The sequence below is a fragment of the Micropterus salmoides genome, unplaced genomic scaffold (assembly GCF_014851395.1).
Source record: "Micropterus salmoides isolate LMB-PRFRI ecotype aquatic unplaced genomic scaffold, ASM1485139v1 Ms_hic_scaffold_2, whole genome shotgun sequence".
NCBI lineage: Eukaryota > Metazoa > Chordata > Actinopteri > Centrarchiformes > Centrarchidae > Micropterus > Micropterus salmoides.
The window spans coordinates 54,163,199-54,173,759 of NW_024041150.1; the positions used below are offsets into that span (position 1 = coordinate 54,163,199).

Consider the following 10,561-nt stretch of genomic DNA (forward strand, 5'->3'; position numbering starts at 1 on the left):
ACACAGCACTAGCAGTGCCTGACAGCAAGTTCATCAAGCTAAATGTCCCATATATTATGTTCAGTAACATTTCAAGCAGCCACATAATGTTGTTATTGTGCTACTAGTTAACCTACTGCACCCCCTCCTGGACCAAAAAGGCTTTTTACAGCAATAAATCCTGAAAATGATCATAAAATAAGTCTAATAAAAACATTTAACAGTTATCAATGGACTGTAATGATATGAGCTGTAACTACACTGTGGTCTCTTATTTGTTTGGTTTGTTGACGGTGGCGTAGAGGTCGCTGGGATCAGCTGAGGCTCCAGCAGAAGAAGAGGAAGCTTTCACGCTGCTGTAGGTCACTGCATCATCTTCATCATCACCATCTTTACCCAGAACCTGGAAAAGAGACAAACAGCACAACACAGAAATTACACAACATTAAATGAGAGAAGTGTTTTCATTCACTGCCATCATCACTAGAACCAATCAGACAGCTTACCCGGCCTTTACTGTTGGTCTTCCTGGTGTAGCTGATGGAGGCGTAGGAAACACCATCTTCAGGATCAGCCTACACAGAGAAGACAACATAATGGCTGCTCAGTAACATGTGGACTTGATTGTGTTCTGGTCTGTTCTGGTGTCGTCCAGCTGCATCATCAGACTCCCCACTTCTTCTCTTGCAGAAAGAACTTAGATTCAAGAGTCACTGTGTGTCTCATAGAGCTACATTTTGAACAACAAATCTAAAAACAGTGAGTGTAACTTTGTCCTGGGTGTAGTGTGAGATCTCACCGTGTCCTGACTGCTTTCTGGACTCACTGCAGGGTTTAAGATCCGTCCCTGAAAACAACAAACAAACAGAGTCTACTTCCATGTGGTCAAACACTGGCTCTGTGAAGGCTGTTTAGATTTGGATGACTCTGTCAGAGAGCAGCTGATTCAGCTCTGTCATAACTGTAGAAACATTTGATTACTCAGCCGTAAAACTCACAATGTTTTCATCCATCTGGGTTTTTTTTCCTGAAGAGACAAAAGAGAGTCGACTTTAGCTTCAACAATAAAAATCCAGGTCCATCAAAACTTCTTGTTTATAATATCTGTGGTTGCTCTCACCTTTAGTTTTCTTCCATCTGATGAGAGCAACGACAATAACAACAGTTATTAAGAGTGCTGCAACTGCAACATACCACCACCAAACTCGATAGACTATGAAAGTCAAAATAATATTTTGTTACTTTGTGTTGTGTGAAGACGTCTGACTGAATAAGAAAATATCTCCTCCCACAGTTGAGTGTTGCTCTCACATTCAGACTTCAGAAGAGGAGAGATACAATTAAAAATCAGTAAATCAATAATAATTTTCTCGATCACTTCCTATTTTCTGTTTTATACTACAATGAATGGTCAGTTTTGTCTTTCTAGAAAGTGACTTAATAAAAGAGGCTTTGATTATTTTATGTTTTGCCATAAAAATGCCTAAAAGTAGAAACATGCAAAACAAAAAATTAGACAATGAATAAAATAAAAGTAAAATAATGAGGTTTATTATGGGGAGAGAAAGAGGCTGACACTAGAGAAAGATGAGTTACTACCTTGTAGTTCTATTGAAGTATCATTAGTTGTTGTTGTGGCTGTAACTGATTTTGTGTTTTCAGTAGTTGTTGTGTTGTTGTTTGTGCGTCACCTGCATGAATAAATTAACACAACCCAAGAAACTGTTCAGTTAGAAAATCCCTCATGTTTACCATCTGCTGTCACTAAATGAGAAAGAATGATGTCATCTTAAAAAGTCATCAAATAAACAAATGTTTTGGTGGTTTTAGTCATCTTGAACAGCTCAGCATATTCTCACCTGTTTTCTCACCTGAGGACTGAGGGCTGAAGGTGAACAGCTGCACTTTTCCAGAGTAACCATCTGTCACTTCACACTTCAAGTTAGACTTTGATTTGTAACTAAAATGAGAATCCAGGAAAGACACAGCGGCGTAGCAGACAGCCTGCCATGTATTCATTTCTTTGTTATCTTTGTCCACATCTTTACCCTCATACAGCCACTTCACTGTGTGTCTACAGAACTGTCCATATTTCAACACAGAGCAGTTTAACGTCACCTCATCAGCGTCCTTATGTTCAGTCACTGGTGAAGATGGAGATATTGTGAGAGAAAGACAACAAGAGTAAAGTTAACTTCATCACTGTGATCATAATTATTGTAATGTTTCAGTATATTGTTCTAACAAGACAGTTTGAGCTGAAAACATTATGATGGAAATACTCACTGATAATAACAGACAGATGAACATGAGAGCCTGAAATTTGTTGTTTTGATATGAACTGTCTGCAGTCATAACGACCAACATCCTCGACTGTGACCTTCTTTATAACCAGAGAACAGTTCTCTGTAACACTCAGTCTGTCTGATTTAGCTTTGGCGTTTTCACCAATCTGCCCAAGATTAACCAGCTCTACTGCTGCTGTGTTTCCTGAACCTTCAAAGAGCCATGTAGTATATTCACAGTTTTGCTGACCGTCTATCACATTTTCACAAGGCAAAGTGACGTCATCTCCAACTCTGACAGTGAAGGAGAGGGGAAGTTTTTCAGCTGCTGCTGTTGAGAAAATGATGAAAAATAAAGTGAAATGAGAAAATGTCTGTTATGTTCATAGTTAGTGACGATTATTTCTTTATCCTTAGTTTCCAAGAGTTCACTAAACTCACCACATTAGAAACAACAGATTTGGTTTTCTTAGTTAAATCAAATGTAGCTAATAAAGAATCTTTAATAATATTGATCAAGTTATTTTTTACAATGTGCCTTCCATTTATATATGTGATATATGTATTCTTACCTGTAAACTGAAGCACCGCTGTAAGAAATAAAGAAATCCATTTGAACTCAACCATCATGATTCTCTGAGTCTCTCCTTCTTCTGTCTCTTGTTCTCGTGCTCAGAACTGTCTGAGTTTCTAAACTAGTGCTTTAGTAGAGAGACGCTGCAGCTACTTCCTGTGGTTAGGATGATGTCACTTCCTCATAGTGACTTTTAGTCTGTTTTAGATTTCAGTCTCTCTGAATTTCTTATCGATGTCCAAACAGCCAAAAACTCTGTGACAGTTTTTATATTTTTGAAATGTAGTTTTCTCTCATCCACAGTGACTGACAGAGACCCCAAATTCTTGATCAGCAACATGAGATGCAGCCATCAGAGTTCACACTTTGTTCATTCAGGTCTATTTGTGACAATGACGTGTTTCACCAAGCGAAAAGAAGAAGAAGAGGAAGTTGAAGGTGTGAAGATTGTTACTTAAGATAAATGTTTGCGATGATGCAACTTGTTTTCTTCAGATAGTGTTTATTAGAAAACAGACAGGATCCATGGTGATGTTTGACAGCACACATGAACAGACAGGTGAAGAGTCAAACTCCTCTCCCACCAGAATCTGACTCCTGATGTCCATGGTGCAATATGGTGATACTGTAGCAGCTGCTGAAGAACACAGATAAGATGATATTTTACTGCTCTGAGATCTGCTGGTTCCTCATTTTATCTAAATTTGTTTTTCAGAGAATGGAATCTTAGCAGAAGTTCAATCAGGAAGACATCGTTCATGCTGACTCTATTTCTCTCCCGCCCCCTCTCTTCCTTTATTCTGCTTAGAACTCAGTTGCTTCCCCCCAGGTGTCTTTGTAACCCTCCCTGATCGGAGTGGACAGGCTGAACTCCTTTTAACCAGTCAGGAGTTTTAATCAGAGTGAGGTGTGGCCCTGTGCTAATGTGTAGCAGAGTGGAATTACTCACTGAGCTCAGGAGGAGGAAGAAACAAGGAAACAATAGGAGACTTTCTCTATGTACCTTTGAGCAACAGGCCCAAAGGAAATTTCTTTAATAAACTTCAGTTTACACAAAAGCTAAAAAGGTCCCAGTGAAAGAAAAAGAACAGAGGAATGTGTATTATAATACCAAAAGCTACAGCTTACATAGATTAACAGACAGGATGTGACAGTATACTTCGGATGCTCAACGCTTGCTGGGATTGGTTGATCTCTAGTGTCCATGCAGACATGTCCTTTTGTGATTGGACGTCCTACACTGTTCACTCAGACAAAGCATGTCAAGTACTCTGTGATTGGATGTTTTCTGGTGTGCATTCAGTCCATGCGTGATCAGGTATCTTTTAATACATGCGGTTACAGTTTTTTCTGAATGCTTAAGCGCTAATCGTGATTCTTGTAGCACAATTTCTAAAACTATTAATACGTATAGCAAAACCACTCACTGAGTTTGCAAAACTAAAAGCACAAACACTGCTTTGCACTCAGTTTGCAATTTTGTAACAAACACTTTGCAAAACTGTAGGCACAATTCACTGCACAACACTCTTTTTGCAGAATTTTAAACACAACTCACTGCTTACACTCAATTACCAAATTTCCAACACACTCCTAGCAAAATTATACACATGTATGGCTATCATTAACACTATTTTGTCAACTGTCTGGCACACTTTCACACGTGAAAACTGTTTTAGATAATTAGTTCACTTTGCAATCAGCCTAAGCACTATAAATAAGCCACAGGTAAGCTGTCTGTGTGGAGTACAATGAAAGGAGCAGTAAGAGTGAGAAGAGTGAGAATCAGAGGAGGCCGAGGAGGCCGAGGGAGCAGATGGAGAGGACGTGGAGGTGAAGAAGTTGGAGGAAGAGGACGTGGAGGTGAAGAAGCGAGAGGGTTAGAGGAAGTTAGAGGAAGAGGACAAGGAGGAGCAAGAAGAGGACGAGGAGGGGAAAGAGGAAGGGTAAGAAGAGTAAGATATAGAATAACTGATGACATCAGAGCTACAATAGTGGACCCTGAGGGAAGCTGGCCAACGGGTTCAGCCTAATTTGAGCTGCTACACTGTGGCAAGCATCATTAGGACATTTCGAAATGAGAATCGGTAAGTACTTTGTAGCACTGCCTTACTCTAATGAGAAACACAACAGTACCATACATGCAAAAATACTGAAATTGTTACTTTACAGAATTGCTAGACGTCCACATGTTGGGGGCAGAGGAAGAATGTTCACTCCAGAGCAAGAGACCCATATAGTGAACATGGTGATTGCCAATAATGCAATAAGACTGCGCGAAATACAGCAGCGCATAATTGATAATGACACCATCTTTCAAAATATACACAGTGTAAGCATTTCTGCACTAAGTGGTGTACTTGCGCACCACAGAATAAGAATGAAGCAAATTTACAGAGTTCCTTTCGAGAGAAACACAGAACGTGTAGAGCAACTGCGATATGACTATGTGCAGGTAAGCTATAGTGTCATTGGTTCTGAATTTGGAAGTGCATACTGTAGAGCTGTGCATGGGCCTGATGTGCTGCATTTGCTTTGTCTTGTACAGAGAGTGATGGAACTAGAAGCAGATGCCATGGGACATGAGCTACTTTTTGTAGATGAGGCCGGTTTTAACCTCAGTAAAACCAGGAGACGTGGCAGGGACATTATTGGACACCGTGCCATCATCAATGTCCCAGGACAACGCGGTGGTAACATAACCATGTGTGCAGCTATAAGCCAAAATGGTGTTGTTCACCATCATGCAACCATAGGCCCATACAACACTGCACACATTATTGCATTCCTGGACACCTTACATGACATGCTCACTGTTCAGAGACCAGAGCAGACCCGATATGTCATCATATGGGACAATGTTAGTTTCCATAGGGCTGCTTTGGTCCGCAACTGGTTTACAGACCACCCATTCTTCACGGCACTCAACCTCCCTCCATACTCTCCATTCTTAAATCCCATCGAGGAGTTCTTCTCTGCCTGGCGCTGGAAAGTGTACGACCGTCATCCTCATCAACAGGTAGCCTTTTTACAGGCAATGGAGGAGGCATGTGGAGATATTGACCAGGCATCATGTCAGGCCTGGATATGCCATTCAAGGAGATATTTTCCCCGGTGCCTTGGACTGGAAGATATCGCATGCGATGTGGACGAACTTTTGTGGCCGGACCCAGAAAGACGACATGATGTAGGCTGATTGTTGGTTTTTTTTTTTGTGAAATTACTATTTTGTGTTCTGACTTTGTCTTGGTTTTGATGAGTGTGAATAAACACCAGTACTTGAAGTTTGGATCCTTGTATGTTTACATGACACTATGACAAAAGTATGACCTTAAATTGACATCTGTACACAGAGAAAGCAAAAGCCAGATGTGTTTTGTATTCATACCATCAGTGTGTAGTTGGCACATTGTGTGCTTAGTAGATGATGGCTTGTGTTTACTGTTTGATACGAAAACACCATTTTTACGAAGGTGTGAAGAGTTAATCTAGCTGTGTTCGCTTTTGCAAGAGAACTACAATGTTTTGATAATTGGGTGAAAGGTTTTCTTATTTGTGTGTAGAGTTTTGTAAAAATAGCCAATAGTTACAAAAAATGGGCTTAAGCAATCAGAAAAAACTGTAATACATGCCTGTCTGTCTTCCCGCCTTTTCACAGATGGCCCCATGTATGGCTTCCTTTTGACATTCAGAAATAGCTCCCATCTCACCCACATACCTGCAACGTCCTCTCTACTTAGTCCAAACTAAGTTTTAAAGTGAGCTTAGCAATAAATCATCATAAACTGAATCAATCGATCAGTAAGCACAGCTGATCACATTACAATTCATCAATCAATACATCTATCATAAGTAATACAGTCGTTAGAGGCAACACACGTTGATACTGTTAGATTTTAAATTTATTTTTACTGAATAAATCAGTAAATCAATAATGATTATGGAAATTGTAGTAATTTAGAGTCCTCAATAGTTTTCAGTTAATTAACATCCTTCTTTAATCTTAAAACTTCACGTTCATCACTTAATATCTCACACATTTTACTAGTACTATGGGGGGGGGGGGGGTGATGGTGCAGTGGACACATGCCTTTAGTGTGAGAGACCCAGGTTCAATCCCCCACGGTGACACGTCCACCTTTGTTACCCTGAGCAAGACACTTAACCCCTGGTTGCTCCAGAGGCGTGTGACCTCTGACATATAAAGCAATTGTAAGTCGCTTTAGATAAAAGTCTTTTTTGTCATACTTTTCATCATTAAGTTTTAAAAGTAAAGATCATCTTAAGCCAGCAGTAATATTGGTCTTAGCATGCTAAGCTAACCTTAGCTGAGCTTTAGCATAGGACTTTTAGCATTAGCATTACCTTTAGCATATGGGCTAGCATCAATGGACACATGCCTTGTCATTTCATGTCCTTTCATTTCAGTTCATTTAAGTACTAGTCAGAAGAGTTGAAATCATGGTTAGATAAATACAACACATACACAGCTCATTTCAAGTCATTTATTTTAGCTCATTGGATTTACCCAAGGTCATCCAAATGTTTGTATGTTTTATTCACCTGTTCTCATCCTCAAGCAGGGATCTGGGCCGAAGTGGCAAACAGGAAGTGATGGAGTGTGGAGTCATTTATAGGGGGGAAGACCTGGAATGGTCCAAATGTGAGCCAGTACAGAGGGGTGTACTGGAGTACCTTAAGTTGCTGTTTTAAACAAAGAAGCTTTGTTTAGCATGTAAAATTTCATAGTCGATATATTGTGTATTGATGTAGCCAGAAATGTTTTGGACTGTTGAGGTAACATAATGGTGTTTAATTGATTGTCAATTAACTTTGGTTTGTCTTGTAGGAGGGGCTTCTGGTATAAAGGAAGGAGGCAGAGGCTCCTCTTGAGAGAACAGCTTTGGCCTGGAAGGGCACATGTGCTAGAGACCATAGTCAGCCTGATATAGGTTTTTTTGTTTGTGTTGTTTAATATCAGTTTGTAATAATAATTTGAATAGTTTATACTTACTGTAGTTTCCTTGTTGTGTTTTTGTTAATTTTTGATATATTTTTGCAATAATTCACTTTTCACTTGCACAACTGCACTTTCCACGTATCTGGTGAAAAAATAAATTGAAGCACCAGGTGAAGAACTCCATGTCTCCTCCTTCCACCATGGGGCTAAACATTACAGTTAGATTATAAACTCTCTGTTAATCTAAAGAAACTATTCAGCCATCAGTGACACTGTGTTGGTGTTTTTCAGGTGAACCTTGTAGGTGGGCAGATTAAACAGTGACAATCACACACTTTTGTTTGTACAGCTACTAGAATTACTGTGTTTCTGCCAGTTTCTTCACAGTTATGCTGCGGATCATGCGCAGTAGACGCTGGTGCCAACAGGAAGTAACCCTGTAGTATTTCATGGGACCAAAACTGGCTTCACTGCTCTCCATTCAAATCTGCAGGTTGGTTTTGTTCAGTAATATACTGTCTATGGTTTTAGATTTCAGTCTCTCTGAATTTCTTGTCAATGTCCAAACAGACAAAAACTCTGTTACAATTTTCATAATATGAGATGCAGCCATCAGTAAAGAGGTCAGAGGTCAGAGCAGCCTGACAAAGATCCACCATCTACAAACACATATGATAAAGTCACTGATCACGAAACAAAGGAATATGTTTCTGCACTGAGCCAAACTAACGCTGAAACAAACAAACTATATTAAGGCTCAAGTTCACAGTTTGTTCAGTCCGCTGTATTTGTGACAATGACGAGTTTCACCACCTGAAAAGAAGAAGTTGAAGAAGCTGAAGGTGTGAAGATTGTTAGTTAAGATAAATGTTTGCAAAACTGCAACTTCTTATTTAGATGGTGATTTCATTGTATCTTTGCAGGTATTTTTGTTCAGAGATATGAAGAGGATGTGTTTCAGTGAGGATGTGGTTAACAACAGCAGCAGAGCTCTGCAGGTTTTACCCCCTAATGATGACCAGATAAACATCAGGTCAGAGTAGATGGTCATGTGCATCCAGAGCATAGAAGAAGTAACCTGAATTATTAGATTTGCAAAAAGCAGGAAAATATACTGAGACCCCCCCCACACCCCAATAAAACTCTATTATAACATGGATGGTAAAGCAGGACCCATGACAACAACTTAATTGTGGATGTGTTGCAGTGGAAATCAAAGACAAGGGTCTAATCCACTGCTCCATCGCCACCTCTCTATAATAATTATTTTGTATTCATTTAACAAACATATAACACCACTCTCTCCCGATTAGTCCAAGCATCACTGGCAGTAGCGACTGGAGTTTCTTTTTGAGTTTCACGTTGCTGTTTTGCTTTAGCTGATGCTTCAATTAGCCTAAGTCAATGTAGAAATGTTCGCGGTTAAAAGCTTTTTGCTGGTTGCACAAAGTTTCCAACGGGCTGCTGTAGCTTCAAAAGCAAACAGTGAACCTTAAAATCAGGTCAGAATTCTCCAGCTGGAAGGCGATTTAAGGAAGTTAACAAGAGTTAAATGCTCGTTCCTGTTAAATGAAGCTGAAATCCAGCTGCTGTGTTCTGAACTGGCTGCAAAAAATAAAGATTTTCACAACTGATGCAGGAAAAGACATTTTATAAAACTCACAGTGGGCTTCCTGATATGAGATGAAATCAAGACTTGAATATTGTTGTTCAAAGTCAGACTGAAACAGAAACAGCTGAGCACAAAACACACAAACATTTCTCACACTGATAAATAAAAACAAAAACAATCAACAAACAAAACCCAAAATGATCTTATGAGATTTTTGTTCTCTAAAGGCTTCAGCTACTCGTGTAAATGTGCTGTTATTTAACTGCAGTGGAGTCTTTTCTCTGATGAGCTGATGTTGATATGGAAGTTGTTGATCAGTGGAGTCTGACAGAGGCAGAAGGGTCTCCATCGTTTTCATAGTTCACCACACCATCATCTTCATCTTCATCATTATTCACCTGTGAAACACAAACAAACCCTCACTCTGACACACTTTAACTTTCACATCACTGACCCACATTTAACACAAGGAGATAAGAAATAATCTGACAGCACCTGAACGCATCATCAGTTACTGTTACATGTTTCTGCCACTGAGAGAGGAAGTGTTTCTGTGGTAACAAAGGACACGCAGAAGGAAATTAAGTAATAAGTTAAAAGTACCAAACTGTCACATGTTCTTACCAGCTGACCAGAGAGGGAGTGTTTATGTGGTACTCCAAATACAAAAACAAAATGTTCCTCTTGACCACTTCAGTACAACTCAGTGAGTCCTGTTTCTGTTTGTCTTCTTCTATCTATATCTACACTTCAGAATGAAGAACAGATGTCACAAACACTGTTTTGCTGTGTAAAGTACCAACTGTAAAAACATTATAAACTCACTGTGTTTTCATCCATCTGTGTTTTTGTCCCTGAAAAGAAAAGAGAAAGAGTCGACTTTAGTTTCCACAGTGAAAATCCAGCTTTATCAAAACTTCTTGATTTTCATCTGTGAATGTTCTCTCCTTTAGTTCTTGTCCAGATGTTGACTGCCACAACAATTATTATGAGTGCTGCTAAAGCCACAGACGATAATGTCTTACTTACAGCACCGCAGAGAGTGGCAGCATGACACAGCAGGTCCCTCTACCCTTTCGTAGTTTTTAACCTTTTCTATATTTTAGAGATTTCTATTTAACCTTTTACTTATTACACTTTATTTATTTGCA

The 10,561-nt window shown here is 39.4% G+C and overlaps 1 long non-coding RNA gene across 1 annotated transcript; it reads right to left on the bottom strand.

Moving 5' to 3' along the window:
• Positions 1-827: 827 nt before the first annotated feature.
• Positions 828-1,619, bottom strand: LOC119912786. Its single transcript, XR_005446239.1, has 3 exons — positions 1,579-1,619; positions 1,100-1,192; positions 828-1,006 (listed from the first exon to the last, which is right to left on the bottom strand). It is a non-coding gene; the product is annotated as an uncharacterized LOC119912786 (long non-coding RNA).
• Positions 1,620-10,561: the final 8,942 nt, after the last annotated feature.